This window comes from Crotalus tigris, unplaced genomic scaffold (genome assembly GCF_016545835.1).
Source record: "Crotalus tigris isolate CLP2741 ecotype Arizona unplaced genomic scaffold, ASM1654583v1 scf7180000017816.2395320, whole genome shotgun sequence".
Lineage (NCBI taxonomy): Eukaryota > Metazoa > Chordata > Lepidosauria > Squamata > Viperidae > Crotalus > Crotalus tigris.
Window position 1 is genome coordinate 621,452 of NW_024096653.1, and position 18,564 is coordinate 640,015.

Genomic DNA, 18,564 nt, shown 5'->3' on the forward strand with positions numbered 1-18,564 from the left:
AGGGGGTCAATTTATCTTCCAAAGCACCAGAAAGAAAGACAAGAAATAATGGATGGAAACTAATTAAGGAGAGAAGCAACCTGGAATTAAGAAGAGACTTCCTAACAGTGAGAACAATTAACCAGTGGAACAACTTGCCTTCAGAAGTTGTGGGTGCTCCATCACTTGACATTTTTAAGAAAAGACTGGACAGGCACTTGTCTCAAATTGTATGGGTCTCCTGCTTGAGCAGGGGATTGAACTAGAAGACCTCCAAGGTCTCTTCCAATTCTACTCTGATTGATTGAACTCCAAGTTACTTATCCCTCCATATGAAATTCACCCAGTTTGTCCATACTGTATATGCAGGGAGAGGATATTAAGGATCTCACAACTTCGAAGAAGTATGGTAGTCCTTTGTTGGGGTCCCCATGCTCCTTGATTTTGTATTTTTTTCAGTATTGTATATCTATGTTGTTTCTATATAGTCACATTTTTATGTAAACTGCCAAGAGTCAGACTTAGCTGAACAGAATAAATGTATTGTCAACATACGCATACAACAATATAGTAAACAATTGCAAGGCACATGTATGGCATGCAAAATATTCTAGTTTCATTTCTTGGTGCTTTCAAGCAACTTTCTAAGACTTTCCTATCTTAGACTCTGGAGTGCCATTTCAAAATATTGTGGACAATCGAGAAATCTGACTGGTGACATCAGTTTCTAGGATCTTCTATGGACAGGCAAAAATGTATTATTATTGACTAGAAATACATTAACCTTCTTCCTTTGCTGTTCCTGATATATACAAAGGCAACTTTTATGTCAAAATAAAGCTAATTACAATTCTTACCCAATTCTTACAAGTTTATAATACAAGAAGTCAAGAATACATCAGAAAGAGTTGCACAGGTAAATTTATTTTTAGCTATTGAACATATGTATGTTTCTGCATATATCTTATATTATTTGGGAAGGAGGGGAGATATCTTTCCTTACAATAATTCCAGAGTTTGCATTTGCAAACTATTTTAATATCAAAGAGAGACAATATCTATAAATTTAAGTCAAAATAAAAGAGATGCTGATACTCTTGTTTTGGATTCAATTGCTTTTCTCCCATTGCTATTCATTTCTCTTTTATGTCCTTATGTTCACAATTTTATACAAACTCCAGGTTTATTTTTGTGCTTGTTCAATGATCAGCTTGACATTTTATATGCACCTACACTCACTATGCAAATTGTGGAGGTAATATGTTGGGCATCTGTATTTTCCACTTGAATATTATTGCTAGGCTTATTTTACCTCTTTATAGACTACCTAGAAGCTCTTCTGGGCCAATTGTATTCCCACTCCAACCATTTCTTCTGTTACCAACAGGGTGTCAGCAGGTAGAAAGTCATGAACCAAAATATTTGTTTTAACATTTTTTCTACTAAAGTTCTTCGTAATCTTGCTACCCATTTAGCTGCCCACACTCAACACATTTAGTAAAATCTTGTAGCATGAAAAAAAAAAACAGAACAAATGGGATACTTTTAGACAAAACTAAATTCTTCTTCAAGAAAGTCTTGATTTCTCATGATTCCATTCAGGTTTTCTAGAAAAAAAAATACACTGGTTTGCCATTCTAGGATGTCTGTTTGACTTCCAGTTTAGTTTCCAGCCCTGAGAATATTCTCCCACCAAAGCACAAACTCAGCCTGACTCTGCTTAGCTTCAAAGCCCACGCAAGACCAGAAACCAGGTGTAATTAAATAATCAATCTAGTAATACGGAATTTCACTTTATAATGAAAACAATTCCATCACATAAAAACTAAATAAATACAATTCCAGGATAGATATCTTTTAAGTAATTTTAAACCATAGAAATGTAAAGGAAAAAAAATGGCCTTTTACAAGAAGTGATGCATACATCCATAGCAGGGGTTCTTTCAGGAGTATGAGACGATATTCCAGGGGGCGCAAAAACTTGGGTTTTCAAAATTAAGTGTATATGCATAATTCATTGCCATTATTTCGAACTTTTGTAAGGGGTGTGAGAATATATTAGAAACATTCTAGGAGTGCGGGGTATAGAAAAGGTTGGGAACCGCTAATCTGTAGAAAGAGCAAGCTGGAGACCTCCAAGGTTCCATTCAATCCTATTCTGTGTCTAATGTTCTAATTTGCTTAAAAACTTGTCAGGAGTTCCTCACTGAATTTCTGCTCTATAAGCAAATAGTATCTATGAAGTACCGTGTATTTCAATTTTTCTTCCACCTCAACTAGTATTGTTAATGGCAAATATGCAGAAATTACATGTGAGGTGCATAGAGAGAAGGAAGTGTAAGGTCCTTAACTTATTGGAATCCATTGAACAGCCCCAAGACTGGTCTTCAGCTCTTAGAGCAGAGATCAGCAGTGTAGTACTGTATTAAGGGTGTCAGAATTTACCCTTCTCCCAAAGAGATATACCTAGACTTCCCCAGTAGTTTTAAAACAAACATACCAAAATTACAAAGTTTATGAACTCTCAGAAAATTGTGCACAGATGTCCAAAATTATATGATTTATTATGCAAGTGCGTTGAAATCTTTTGAGCTCTTGTTGAAATCTTGCAATATGTTCATTGTGTTGCTGACAGATCTTGCAACAATTTTAATAATAGTGGTAGAGGAACAGGACATCACAATGATACTAAAGATCTAATTAAATGTGCTAAAAGCTGACATTGAACCATTTATACTGAAAATAGTGAAGTGAATTTGCTGGTTCCTGCTTGACTAAAATATTTAATGATTTCTGAGGAACACCAAAAGAAAAGAAACCAAGGGGAAGGAGAAAAATTGTTCTGGGCTGTTCTATCAGAGATCAAAATGGTATGTTTGCTTTGATGGATTTTTGCAACCAATAGAGGATTTACATCAGAGGAACAAATAATTTGCTAGATGGAGGGTTGTTTACTTCAGTTGTTGATTGCATTTGGCTTCCTTTCTCTATAGATATTAATCATCAGAAGGAAGCATGCAAATCAAGTATTCAAGCTGTGAGGCAACATGCTTTGACTAAAATGAAAAGATGCCTAAGGAAAGGTGGAACCTAAAAGAAAGGAAATCTGGCTTCAGATATGGGATCTTACTAAATATTTTTTTTTCATATTTCTGAGGCTTCTTGAGAACACTGGGCATCAAATGCAACTAAACTCTCAAGCATGGCACTACCAGTGCCCCTTGATGTCTATCATTTGCCTTTTCCTACTGTCCCGGCTCCAGCCTTTTTTTCTTACTCCTCTCTTTTCTCCACCATCAAGAAAGGATCGGTATAGTAGTACTGCTTTCATATGAACTAAAACTAATATTTAGCCCAATTCTAATCCTGTCAGCAATGGCCTCCAATGAAATGTAATGCCGACACTGACCACAACAATCTGTAGAAATTAAAATGTTGGATGGTTGGGACAAAGTGCCATCTTCTATCCTCAGAGGTCCCTTCAAAATAAAGAGAAATGGGTTGCAGATGGCTGACCAGATAGTAAGCAAGCAAAGTGAAGACGTAGTGATGCCATGACACACTCCAAGGTCCTTTGGAAGCTGCCCAGCCCTTCTGACTGCTGCTAAAAATCATGAGCAACATAATATAAGTATATTATGAGTAATATCAAGCCAGTTTTGGAATAGCCTTAGTTCTGTCTCAAGTGGGAGCATTCTGTAACTTTGTCCTTATCTTATTTAACCTTCAGCCCTTTTTGTTTCTCATTGAAATCCTGAAATTGAATTAAACATGTGCAGACAAAGAAGTAAGGCAATTTCCACGTGCACAGAAAGAACGAGATATGACATTCAGGTCCACTCGTCATATCTCATAAAGCTGTTGATAAAATACTGCTTTGTTAGGAAAACAATAATCATTTAGCAATGGTAGAAACCATTTCATGTGACTGAGCTAACAGAAGAGAAGTCATTTGCAAGTTCAAGAACAACCAGATAATAAATTTAAAGAAGGTATTCTCATTTATATGTGGGCAATTCTTATTAGTTTCATGTTTTCAGGGAGTTTTTAGGAATTGGGCCAAGTGTTTAATCATATCTTAAAGATAATTCATTACATGTAAATCCAAGCAGAATGTGCAAAAGGAAAAATAATGTTTGTTCATGCCTCCTTAGTTTTATCAATATTTCAGATAATTTTATGTTGTTGGTGTTCCCTTCAATGTTGAACTCTTTCTTCTTGTTAAATTAAGAAAATTAGAGAAGCAAACTGAGCACCAAATTATTTTATTACCAATAAAATCAGAACTTTCTCTGTTCCTGGGCAGATGCTGACAATTGTTTTCTGAAGTCTCTTTCCTGGGCGATATAATGTTCTTGTAACTTTGCATTTTGTCATCAGAAGCCTCTATTCTGCAATTTGTGTGATTCTATTAAAGACTTGTGATGCCCTTAGGTTAGTCATCTGAATGGGACAGCCATGTTGGGGAATAAAGCAAGGTCAGGATGAAGGGTGCAGTCCCTTGATCAAAGCCTTATTTGTTTTCTAGGAGCAACAAAGGATGTTGAAGATGTGTGTGTGTTTCAGTTATGCTGGCTGTATCTAAGAATTTTACTTTTTTGGCCTGGTTCCCATACGTTATAGACAAGCTCTTGCCCTCTTTTTGCAATGCTTGTAGCCTCCTCTTTCTCCAAGAAAGAAAGAAAGAAAGAAAGAAAGAAAGAAAGAAAGAAAGAAAGAAAGAAAGAAAGAAAGAAAGAAAGAAAGAAAGAACGGGATGTAAAAGCAATAAACAAATAAAGCTGCAAAACTGTGGGGGAAAATTGCAGTTCAATCTCAATTTGGAACTTCTTAGTTCCAAATAAATCCAGGTTTATTAAACTGAGGCCTGTAATTCAGCAGGAGCACACTACAGTGCTTCTCTTGGTAATCTTCAGGCTCCCAGACTCCTTTGACATTAATTAGAAAACCTATTTTAAAAGTAAAGCAAAATCTATAAAGCGAAGTATTGGCCTCAAAAAATTTTTTAATGCCTCAGATGCCTTCTTTAAACCTAAAGTAATAAATGACTGAAGCCAATGCTTTGCCTCTATTTATGTCAGGTGGGCAACACTTAATTGAACTGTAGAGATAGAAGGACCTCGAGGATCAACTTGTCCCACCCTCTGAACTGTGCAGGAAAAGGACCACCACTTAAATATGAGCCAGCAGTGTGCTACAGCTCCCAAAAAAGTAATGCAGTCCTAGGCTGCATCAATAGAAGAATAGCATCAAGGTCACAAGAAGTGATAGTACTGCTTTATACTGCCATTTCTGGTCACTACATTACAAAAAAAAAATGTTGAAACCCTAGAACGTGCAGAGAAGAGTAATTAGGATGATGAGGGGACTGCTGCATAAATCATACAAGGAACAATTAAGAGAACTAGGTATATCTAGCCTAATGAAGTGAAGGATTGGGGGAGGGACATGATAACTTATGAGGGGCTGTCACAGAGAAGAGGGGGTTGATCTATTCTCCAAAGCACCAGAGGACACACAAGAAGCAGTGGGTGGAAGTTCACTAAACAGAGATCCGACCTAGAACTAAGCAGACATATCCTGACAATGAGAGCAATTAATCAATGGGCAGGGAGTTGGACTAGAAGACCTTCAAGGTCTCTTCCGGTCCTATGATTCTAACCTCAAGAAGTGACTGTCCAGATTACTGTTTAGGTGTTATAATCACATCTCATCTACAACTAGAAAAGGCCATGTGATGATACTGACATCATAAGTAGGGTTCTAGCATTTTAGGTTAACGTTGGGGATGAAGAACTTTTAGAAACAAATATATTTCATTCCACTCATCTGAAACCCTAAAAAATGGGCATGCATTTTGGCAGCAGCATTTTTGGATGCTAGGGCATCCACAGCAGGACTGTTTGATGCTTGTGATCTGAGCATTCTTGAGGTAGAAACTTAATTTGCTTCTAGTAAATGAGCTTTTTGGCAGCTCAACGTTGAGCTAATACCATTTTGAAAACCTGTTGACATAACATCTTTTCAAAATTCCACATGTTCATACCATTCCAAACACATAAACAAGCAACAATAAATGATAATACTTTTACTTTAAAAAAAATTAAAATTATTCCTTGGAACTAATTTTGCTTTACTGTTCTAAATAGATATGGGAATTATAGCTTTGTTTTCAAGCTCATTGTGTAGAGGTATCTCTTAATCCAATCTGCAGGTGAGAATAGAAAAATTATGATTAAGGCCCACAAAGACCTTACAATTATCCTTTCAAAAACTTTGTGAATTATGTTAGAGTCTAAAGCAGGGGTGTCAAACTGCCAGCCCATGGGCTGGATGTGTCATGGCGAAACTGCGCCCACCCCATTGCCGGCAATGGAAAAAAAGTTGCGATACGTCGCAACACATTATGTGATGTTGCGAGTTTGTCACCCCTGGTCTAAAGAGTGATCTCTTCACTTTGCAATAGCTAAGTAGCAATCTGAGCCTATATTTTCTTTATAGAAATCCAAATATCTAGCTGTTTTCCAATGTTAGTCATGTGCAAGGCAAATTGATTTTTTTTTTTAATTATTGAGTAGAGCAATTGCACGTAACTGGCTTTTGTGCTGACTTGGAAAAAAAGATCAAGAAAATGCCTATAGGATGTCAGAAAAGGCAGTACAAGAAATATAAGGAGGTTAAAAACAATAACTTAGGATGCATTCAAAAGAAAAGTCACATCATTTTTTGGTAATTTCATGGCAGTTTGTCACAATTTATTCCAGATTATCCTGAAAATGGAATACTGCAGACTCAAGTCATTGGATAATTGCTTTATTGTTTCTATATACCATTGGAACATAGAATCAACTGTACAGTTTTATGATGTTGGGATTGACTTAAAGTATAAATTATTGAATGAGAGAAAAGGAAAGACAATTAATACAAAAGTAAATAAGCTATTTCACTAAAATCTATAGAGGCTTTTTAACAGTATGTTATCAATTTTGGGGTACATACATTGAGTATATCCCAATAAAATCATAAATATATGTCCTGTATACACACATAATTCATGTATTAAATAGCAATTATCTAATGGATCAAATTAATCCAGTTTCTTCCATTGAAATTAATTAGCATACACATTAGACATTTATTTCAAAAAATATTCATTAGTATACTTTAAAACAATGTTTGGTTAGGCTTCCAAGTAAGGAAAAATGGTGAATTAGACATCTCTGAAAGATGATCATGTGGTAATGACTGATGAACTGACAGCAAACTCAGTCCAATGGAACCTTTTCAGATAAGAAGAGGATGAGAGATTGCCCACTTGTGCTCTGGACGGTTGTTCTTTATGTGGAAACTTCAGGATAGGAGTCATCCTGTAGATCCAAGCACTGAGAGACAAAGGAAGTTATTGTGTTCTAAAGTATGATAAAGATTTTAAGGACATTTCAGTCACTTTTCTATTGGATACAGTTTTACAGTTTTTTTTTAAAGGTTTTAAGAGATCTTCTAAACAACAGAGTTTGAAAGTTTGTTCCAAAACAACAAAAACTATCTAAAATCTTCATCCCAAAATAAAAGAAAAGCAGGGTGTTTTTTTTTTAAAAAAATGAAGGACATTTTCTGTTAAAGAATTAAAAGAGAAGAGCAACAAAGATGATCAGGGGACTGGAGGATAAAACATATAAGGAATGGTTGCTGGAATTGGGTATGTCTAGTTTAATGAAAAGAAGGATTAGGGGTGACATGTTAGCATGTTCCAATATCTCAGGGGTTGCCACAAAAAAGAGGGAATCAAGCTATTCTCCAAAGCACCTGAAGTCAGGACAAGAAGCAATGGGTGGAAACTAATCAAAGAGAGAAGCAACCTAGAACTAAGGAGAAATTTCCTGACAGTTAGAACAATTAATCAGTGGAACAACCTGCCTTCAGAAGTTGTGAATGCTCCAACACAGGAAGTTTTAAGAAGAGACTGGACAACCATTAGTTTAAAATGGTATAGGGTTTCCTGCCTGAGCAGGGGGTTGGACTAGAAGACCACCAAAGTCCCTTCCAACTTTGTTATTCTAAATCAATATTCAGTTTTTAGAGGATGCTTATGGAAAAATAATCTAAACAGTATCATTGTTCAATTATCTGATTGCACAGAAAACAAATCTATGTAAAAGCAATTAAACTGTAACATGTGGAATCAACAAATACTTTGAAGGAAAATAAACTTCAGTATTTGACATGATCAAATTGGACTAGATGATCTCAAAGATCCCTTCCAACTTTATTATTATTATTATTGATCATTGTACAGTCAGCCAAATGTTCAGACTGGATTTGGCATTTTTGTCCACCTATCGAGTCCTTACCAAGGACCTGGGATAGGCAGATGTGGATGTTTGATGGTATTACAAATATTGTCGCAGGATGGAAGCGGTTCCTAGTAAGACCACCTTTTGCAATTGACTAATGGCAAATTTGTCAATGCCAATGATGTTCAAGTGGTGCTCCAGTTGTTTTGGGATTGCACCCAAGGCACCTATTAGTACTACCCTTGCTTGCCTTTGCCACAGTCTTTCTATTTCTATTTGTAGGTCTTTGTATTTTGTTATCTTCTCCAGTTCTTTCTCATCTATTCTGCTGTCTCCAGGCACTGCCACGTCCACTATCCAGACATTTTTGTCTTTCTTATTGACAATTGTTAAGTCCGGGGTGTTATGTTGCAGGTGCTTGTCTGTTTGAATTCTGAAGTCCCAGAGCAGTTTAACTTTATCATTTTCTATGACTTTCTCTATTTTATGATCCCATCAGTTCTTGCTTGCAGACAAATGATATTTTTTGCAGATCTTCCAATGCACCATAGTTGCTACTTTGTCATGCCGCTGCTTGTATTCAGTCTGTGCAATTTTCTTGCAGCAGCTTACCAGGTGGTCCACTGTTTCTTCAGCTTCTTTGCATAGGAGGCACTTACTGTCTGTTGCTGTCTTCTCAATTGTGACTTTATATGCATTTGTCCTTAAGGCTTGGTCTTGTGCAGCCAGAATTAGTCCCTCGGTCTCTTTCTTCAACTTTCCTGCTCTTAGCCATTGCCAGGTCTTGTTATTATCTGCTTTCCCAGCTATTTTTTTAATGTACTGGCCATGTAGTGCTTTGTCTTCCCATGCCTCTATTCTGTTCTTCATTTGGTCTTTCTTGTAGGCCAGTTTGGTCTCTTCAGTAGTCAATAAGCTTTCCTGATATACTAACTTCAGTACATCTTCATCATTGTCCTTCAGATATTCTTCCAAAGACATATCTTCTTCTTCAACCATCTGATGTACTTGCAGCATTCCATGTCCACCTATTTGCCTTGGTAGATAGAGTCTGTCAATGTCACTGCGTGGATGAAGGGCATGATTCATTGTCATTATTTTTCTGGTCTTTCTATCCATTGCTTTTAGTTCTGCCTGAGTCCAATCCACTATTCCAGCTGTGTATCTAATGACTAGAATTGCCCAGGTGTTGATTGCCTTCATGGTATTTCCTCCATTGAGTTTGGACTTTAAGATCTTCTTCACTCTCTTGATGTATTTACCTCTAATCTTTTTCTTGACTTCAGTGTGCTTGATGTTGTTGTTGTTGTTATTATTAATAATAATATGCAATTTAATAAGAAATGTTTGAAAATTAAATAAAATTAGAATTATATGACAGAGATGACAGAGTGGAGATAGAAATGACAAATCAAGGGATGCAAAAGGACATGGCAAGGACTTATTTTGGATTTACAAAAGAGGATCTCTAAAACCTTGAAGAAATATTTGAAATGGAAAAAAGAAAGTCTGAGTGGAAATTCAATCCCATGATAGCAAATTAATGAATTAAAGATTAAGATTATTAGAAATAAAATAAAAAAAATGGAATATAAAGTTGGGTTGTTTGATTAGGATTGAAGTGAAGCCCTCACCTAATTATGATGCAGTCCTGGTCTAATAACCACAACTGATTCTATTCTATTCTATTCTATTCTATTCTATTCTATTCTATTCTATTCTATTCTATTAACTATCACTATGGAAAGTTTGTCCCAGTTAGGGTGATTAAGTGAGAATTACCTTATGCAAAAGGTCGTGCAGTTTCAATTCAAGTGCTAATCTAAGAAATTTTGTTTTCCCAGGAAAGCCAGCATTTTGAAAGCCAGCAATTAATGAAGACATTAATGTTCCTTATTATTGTTCTCCAAAGTTAAAATCAAATTACATACTGCTACAGACTGGACAGCCATTTGTCTGAAATGGTATAGGGTTTCCTGCCTGAGCAAGGATTTGGAGTAGATGACTTCCAAGTCCCTTCCAACTTTATTATTATTATTATTATTATTATTATTATTATTATTATTATTGTTGTTGTTGTTGTTGTTGTTGTTGTTGTTGTTGTTGTTGTTAATATTATAGAATGTAAAGATTTGACAGAACTAATACGTTTTATTCAGCACAGATGTCAGCTTCCACCCCAAGTCCGGTCATTTTTGTAAGGAATATCAGAAAAGCCACCACAATCTCATTACTTTTTTTTTTTTGCCAAATACTCTTTTTTCCCTTGTGTGGATGAAGAAAAAAGTGATTAAGAATCTATGTTACTGACCATGTAATACAAAACATCTATTTTGTATTTTATTTATTATGGTTAGGCAATAACTCAAGCTGAATTCCAATATGATGCATCAAAGTATACAATAGGAGAGAAACATAACCCTTTCTGCAATTCTTTAAAGCAGCTGTATCCTTATCTTAAATTATGGGACAGAAGCAAAGGGCAGACATATGCTCCCAGGAGAAAGACGTGGCTACTTTGAAGAGTTGCAGAAGAGAATGTTATTCCCTCTGGCTTTCTCCCCTACAAGCTTTTGTCACAGTTCTAAAGTGCTGAACAGCTATAATATTAATATAACATAGTATGCATTGCAATCTAATAATAAACATACCTCTTAGACAAATTAATATTTTGCTACTGAAAAAAATATGAGAAGGTAGATTAGATTCCCACATCAGGCTATGCAATAATGTGATTTGTTTAGCTTTGCCTTACTAAATTACATAAATCAAAGTGGTATCTTTTAAAAATCTTGGCTTATGGCTTAGTATCTTGTCTCAGCTGAATAAGTAATTTGTAATTCACTTAGTAATTTGTAGAATCTGTGTAGCATGCATCTGCCCTAAATCTGCCTCTGTTAGCAAAAATTCCTATATGGACTATTACATCCAAGCAGCTTCTGTTTAGTGGCCAACAAATAGTCTTTTACTGGTAAGTCCCAAGAATGCGACTGCAAATAGCAAAGCAGCTGGCACTTCAGCGAGAATACTTGAAGATTCATAACCCCTCAAATTATTGCTCATTGTTATTTGATGGTATCTATTTTCCACCATATAGAAATCTAAGTTTTCTGCAAATATCAAAACCTTATTTTGTCTTGGAAAACACAACATTCTCTCTGCATTACAATAAGATGGCTTTGTTTGATTGTTTGTTATTTTTTTATCATGTACTATATCTTGTGTGCCTCTATCTTGTTTTCATCTCAATTTTCAGTATTTTGACCTCTCTGGCTGTAATGTATATCAAAATGTCACAATAAAGTAAAAGCTGTGATCTACTGCAGTTTAAAAAGGAAGTAGATCAATGGGAGTTCCTGAAGGCAAGCTGAAATATAAAATGACAGCAGTAATAATCTATAATTCACTATCCTGGGGCACCCACCTTTTCTGTCTGCAGAAATTCATCCATCTTGACTGTGACTCAGATTTTTAAAAAATTTCAGAAATGCACAAATATAAGTTCAATTAAAGGGAACTCAAAGAATTGAAATAATTGTTCCAAAGAATTCTGAATTAGGATATTCACTTCCAAATTAGAAGCTGAGAGTACCTGCAAAGGTATGTATGTATGTATGTATGTATGCATGTATGTATGTATGTATGTATGTATTTCCCTTTGAGTGAGTAGTGACTTCTGATGACTACCTGGAAACATCCCCACAATTTTCTTAGCATGAATTCAGATGTGATTTGCCATTGCCTGTGTAGAAAAATAGAATCATAGGGTTGAGAAGGACTTTGGAGATTTTCTAGTCCAACCCCCTGCTCAAGCACAAGATCCTATACCATTTCAGACAAATGGTTGTCCAGTCTCTTCTTGAAAATCTTCACTGATGGAGTACCCACAGCTTCTGGAGATAATCCATCCCACTGATTAATTGTTCTGAGTGTCAGGAAATTTCTCCTTACTTCTAGATTGGTCTTCCACCTGTAACTTCTTGTCCTGCTCTCAGGTACTTCCAAGAATAGGTTGACTCCCTCTTCTCTTTGATAGTTCTTTCTGTGAAATTGTGGATGATCTTTCATGGTGCTTGGAGGCTCTGGAGATTTGGATGGGGAGCAATGATCTTCAACTCACCCTGGTAAGATGAAGTAGATGTGGCTTTTTGTTCCTGGATGGGGTTGCACTGCCCCAGATGGATCCAATGTCAGAATGTTGATTATTATCTCTAAAGACTTTCAGGGCATGAGGCCAGGTTACCTGAGGAATTGTCTCATCCTAATTATATCATCCTATCCTACCTTGTCAGGCTGGGAGGGTATGTTGTGGATCCCATTGATTAAAGAATGTACCTTGTTGAGATCCAGAAGATGAGCCTTCTCTGTCATTTCCCCTGCCATCTGGAACACTTTACCTCCAGAGGTGAGGTGATCCCCCACTTTTATGGCCTTCAGAAAGAGTGTTGAGACCTGGCTTTGCCAATTGACATGGAAGTCGAAGAGTGATATGCAGCTCTGGGGAGGGCTGGTGTCATGAGGAATACTCTCCACCCTGTTAATTTTTTAACTTTTAAAACGGTGAGTCTACCTTTTAAAATCTTATTTTTAACTTTGTTCTTATTTATGCTTTTACACTGTGATTCTTTTTATTGTAAGCCATCCAGAGTCACTTAGTTAAGATGATCATACATATGTGCATATACACACTCATACGTGTATACATGCATGCTTATAATTCTTTCATACTTTATTTGTTTGGCCATCTGCAGAAAACAAATGAATGGGAATTGAAAATATGTCATCTTTCTCAGGCAAATCAATAAAGTTTAGAAGCTTGGAAACATGGTGAGACAGGCGCTTTGCAGCTGAAGAAACAGCCTGCCTCCAAGCACCCACAGTGCTGCTGCTTTCATTTTTAAAGAACAGCTTTACTGCAGTTTGAACTGTACCCAGGAGGAACCAGAAATAAATCAGTTTGACTTCCAAACATGGCTGACAAGGATCCTAGAGGTCTGGAGTTGCTTTAGAACTGGCTCTATGTGCTCATGTGGAAGGCCTTAAAAATAGACATTTGCACACTTAGCCACATAACCTTGTTCTGTCAGTAGAGCTGTTTATGCTTATTCTTCACAGATGACCTCAGCAAATTCTGCTATTTCCAATTTCATCTCCCACACAGCAGTTTAACTTATCACTGTCTTTCTTTCTTCAGTTTGGCTGCTGAAAGTAACTTCAGCAATCTCAAGATCAGCAAAAGTTACATGAAATAATCAACATAGAAATTATTAAACCTGCTGATCTGCTCCTTTGGCAGAAGTCTGTTTTGTTTTAAGTTGTATCTATAATAGAGATATGAAGGAATGAAGGAATGAATGAATGATCTCAGTTTTAAAATAAGCATTAAAAACAAATATAGATATAAAATATGATTTGAAATAAATATGATTTATAATCCTTTTTTATTTTTATTTTAAAATAGATATAAGGTTTGTTTTAAGGTAATTTGCATTTATGACATTTAAAATCTTTGTTTTCTAAGAAAGCTCCTTATTATTAACTTCCTATTTTTAAATTACTCCTAGGTTTCCCAGATACTATTTAAATCCATATGTCTAATTTCAAAAGTATTATAATCTGATTAAGTACAAATTCTGTTCTCTCAGTTAACAGCTTCAAAAGCCTGAATGATAGATCTTAGCCTCAAAATCAATCCAAATTCAGCATCTGTCTGACAAGTTCTCTATAATGTTTTAGGAGAGGAATTATAGTCTTGGAACACTCACTTCATATGCAGAAATTTAACATTAAATTCCTTGTAACTCCAAGTAAAATTGAAAAAAAATCCTCTGAATTATTATACAAATTAAAATAGATAACATTCAGCTAGATCCAGCTAATGGACTGACTCATGTCTACTGGGGTGGATCAGTGGACAGTTTTGAAATTTCTCACTAAAATAGCTGTCATAATGAATCACAAAATATCCATTTAACAGAATACATCTAGGTATTGTATATTAAAATAGTACATTTATGAAAGTGCTCTGATCATCCGATTTATCTTCCTTAAAATACATCTAAGTATTGTATATTTAAATAGTACATTTATGAAAGTGCTCCTGATCATCCGATTTATCTTCCTAAGCAGTTACTGATCTAGCTTTCTTTTTGCTTGGCAGCTAGAGGTTTTAAAAGGAAAGTCACCCATTGGTGCCTTCAAAATATGGGGCTCAGAGCCATTCTTATAATTGAAGGAACTAGACAAAGGCATTTTACAAAAATGATAATGTTGATGGCAGTGACGATGATGATACAATTAGGCCAAATTTGGCAGTGCCTAATAGGTACTAAAATATCTATGTACATTAGTACCTCTAGATCAGGGGTCCTCAACCTTGGCAACTTTAAGACTTGTGGACTTCAACTCCCAGAATTTTGGGAGTTGAAGACCACAAGTCTTAAAGTTGCCAAGGCTGAGGACCCCTGATTTAGATGGTATATCAAGGCTAAGATAACATGAATGATTAGGACTAAAATGTATGATAAATCCAAAAGAGAATATGAGATATAAATTATCATGCTTTGTGTCAGCCTTTGCTGAGTATAACATCCAGTTCCATCAAAACTCAATCTAATTTAGCCTATTTAGTTAGAATAGCAATAGCACTTAGACTTATATACAGCTTCTTAGTGCTTTACAGTCCTCTCTAAGCGGTTTACAGAGTCAGCATATTGCCTCCAACAATCTGGGTCCTCATTTTACCTACCTCGGAAGAGTGGAAGGCTGATTCATCCTTAAGCTGATGAGTTACCAATCTCCCTAAACCATAAGAAGACAAGGAAGACATTTTTATCAGAACTATCAAGGCTGATAAACAAAATGGTCTTTAAAAAAATACAACCATCCTTTTGTTTCCTGAGCACAATATATCCAGAGAAATACAACTGTTGGCTATGGTTGGCATTATGCATTCAATAAAGCTTTGTTTTTTGTAGCTCATAAATGCAAGAAATAATAATGGTGTTAAATCAAGCAGCATGCATCCAGAATCAAAGAACATCATGGTAAGCTAGGCACATTTGAACAAATCATAGTAGATAGTCAGGTCGCATAATACACATTACCAATATACAGGGACTTCACAGTAGGAAAAGCATGTGCAAGCTCAGAAGCAGTGGTCCTTTCTCAATGTGGTTTGGATGGTTTCCAAGCTGATCCTGAGCAACATAGAATTACACCCTTCTTTTTTCTAGGCATTAAAATTGATTGCCTTTTATTTAATTTCTGGCTTTGCTGAACCCTACTGAGAACATTTGGAACAAATTTCTGAAATAAGGTAAAATATAAACTCATAGGGCTGGAAAGGACCTAAGAGGTTTTCTAGTCCAACCTCCTACTCAAGGCAAGAATCATGGGGCAAAATTACTCAGAGAGAAACTTTTCCCTTTCTCTTTTTCTAAATAAAATAAAAATAAAATAAAATTATTTTTCTCCTCAGGAAATGTCTGTACATAGTAGTGTTGTTTCAAGCTGGCAAAGTTGGTTGTTTTAAATCAAGGCAATAGAATCAAATTCCTGCAGCAGAATAGAAAAAGCCAGTGCCGATGTTTTATGTAGAAAAGGGATGGTGATTTGGGATGTCCTTTTAATTCCCTTCCCAGGAAATCCAAGAAGATATACATTTTTTTCTCCCTGCACAGCAGCAAGCTATTTAACAAACACTGTTTTATTGTGTTATCACCCAGGTGATCAATGCAAGGCAGGCTTCTAAAGAGTTCTTTATTTCTCTTAAACCATGGCTGGAGCTGCATGTGGCTCTTTGAGCCTTCTCCTGCGGCTCCCAGCCTCCTCCACCATTTGGAGAGAGAGAGAGGGGGGGGTCTTCTGTTTCCCTTCTCTCTCTCTCTCTCTCTCTCTCTCTCTCTCTCTCTCTCTCTCTGTGTGTGTGTGTGTGTGTAAAAAAGAGAGTTGCCTCCTGCTGTTCTCGGACAAGCTGACAAGCTTATTGGGCAGGGCTCCTGTCTTTGTTGCGTCTCAGCAAGAAGCAGGAAGCAGTATCTCTCTCTCTCTCTCTCTCTCTCTCTCACACACACACACACACAAACACACACACACACACACACACTGAGTGGGGGAAGAGGACTGGCAGACCAAGGGCAGGAGAGAGCCAGCCCAATAAAAATGTGTGTCAGCTTGTCAGAGAACAGCATGAAGCCAGCTTGCTAGGTGAGCAGAAGATCGGAGAGAGGGAGAGAGGGGGGGAGAGAGAGGGAGGGAGGGAGACAAAAAGAGAGAGGGAGGGAGGGAGGGAGAGAGAGAGAGAACTCATGCACAGCAGCCTCTATTTCTTTTTAATTAAACTCTTCAATCAAGTTGCCTCCCCTCGCGCATGCATACGTGCGCACAAGTTTTGCGGCTCCCAGTGTTTTCTTTTCTCTGGGAAACAGGTCCAAGTGACTCTTTGAGTGCTTAAGATTGCCAGCCCCTGTCTTAAACAAAGTTCCAGCCAATGACCCTTCAACAACTGGTAAAGCTCCATCCTTACACTACCTCGAAGGCAGTCTCCTTCAGTCCCCCATACAATAGCCCCTTCAGCACCAAGAAAGCCCCCAGAGTAGGAGCATGCTCACAGGGCAAGGTCCATGGTTCCAAGTCCAATCCATGAACAAGACTAGGACAGTCCTTAGGACAAGAAACAGTTCCAAAGCCCAGTGAAGCAAAGTCCAAACATAGACCACCAGAAAAGATCCAAAACAAAATGTGACGAGCAATCTTCAAAGTGAGGCAAGGCAAACAGCAACAGGCATGAGTAAAAGCCAGGGGAGTGTAAGCCAAAACAATAATTGTTTCTGGCAAAGACTAATTCCCCATGGCTTCCCCTTAAGTTATTCCCTTCCAGAGAATGGAATTCTGGCCTGCGTTTCTCAATCAAAGGCCTTCCCAGAAGGCCACTGCAGCTGAGAACAGAGCTATGGATTGAATCCATAGCTTGGTTCTTGGCTGCAGAGGCCTTCTGGAAAGTGCTGTGACTGCAGGCCCAGGGATGCTGGATAAGAAGTGGGCCAGCAAGGAGAGGCCTGGCTGCAAGGTAAGTGATCCACCCCCCAGCTTGATTTTTAGGTATGTGCCTCACCCCAAAACTAGGGCTTATTTTGGAGTAGGGCTTATATTAGGCCCACCTCCAAAAATCAAGCTAGAGCTTATTTTTGAAGTAGGCCTTACTTTTACTTTTGGGGAAACACCATATGTAGTAGACTATACCTACACCTATCTTTATTACAGCCGTAGGCCAACACATAAATTAACCATTCAAATAAAAAAAAAACTAAACAGAACCAAACCCAAGAATATATATATAGCAATATATTACAATTAATGATGTAATCAATGGGTGACCAAGGTCTGTCTAGTTTTACATAAGGTGACCAACCGTCCTCCTTTTGGGAGGACAGTCCTTCTTTTTGGAGTTCTGTCCTCCCTCAAAAAGTGTCCTCCTAAATGTCCTCTTTTTCCATATGCTGTCCTCCTTTTGGGAGGACAGTCCTCCTTTTGTGAGTTCTGTCCTCCCTTGAAAATGTCTTCCTAAATGTCCTCTTTTTCTATATTTGAAGACTTATCTGCAGGGCTTTTTTTCCCTCATAGAACACCCCAGAATGCCCTTTTTTGATGTTTTTTTTCAACTTTTGCCTGAGCTGTGCTACTCCCCCTATTGGCTTTCAAAAAGCAATAGGAATTGCTGCTGAACGTGCCAAAATACGCAGGCGGCAAACTTTGCACGTGCAAGTTGCAGGAACTTTGCACCCCTCACTGCTACCCAACTACACCATCTCTTACTTAGTTCCGCAGATAGCTGGAGAAGACTGGAGCAGTAAGTTTCTCTTGATCTTCCCTGTTCGGTTCTACACGGGGATGCACAGGGTAGGCAGTGGTGCTGGGGGGTGGCTGCAGGGCTGGAGCCAGTGCGGCTGGTGCTTTGCGAGCCACGGGGCCAGCTCTACGGGGATGCGCAGGATGGGCAGTGGTGCTGGGGAGCGGCTGGGGGGACAGCTGCAGGGCCGGAGCCGGAGCAGCTGGTGCTTTGCCTTTGTGAGCCATGGGGCCGGCTCTATGGGGATGCGCACGGTGGGCGGTGGTGCTGGGGGGCAGCTGGGGGGGTGTCTGCAGGGCTGGAGCTTGCGCGGCTGGTGCTTTGCCTTTGCGAGCCGTGGGGCTGGTTCTACGGGGATGCGCAGGGTGGGCGGTGGTGCTGGGGGGTGGCTCAGGGCTGGAGCTGGCTCGGCTGGTGCTTTGCGAGACGCGGGGCCGGCTC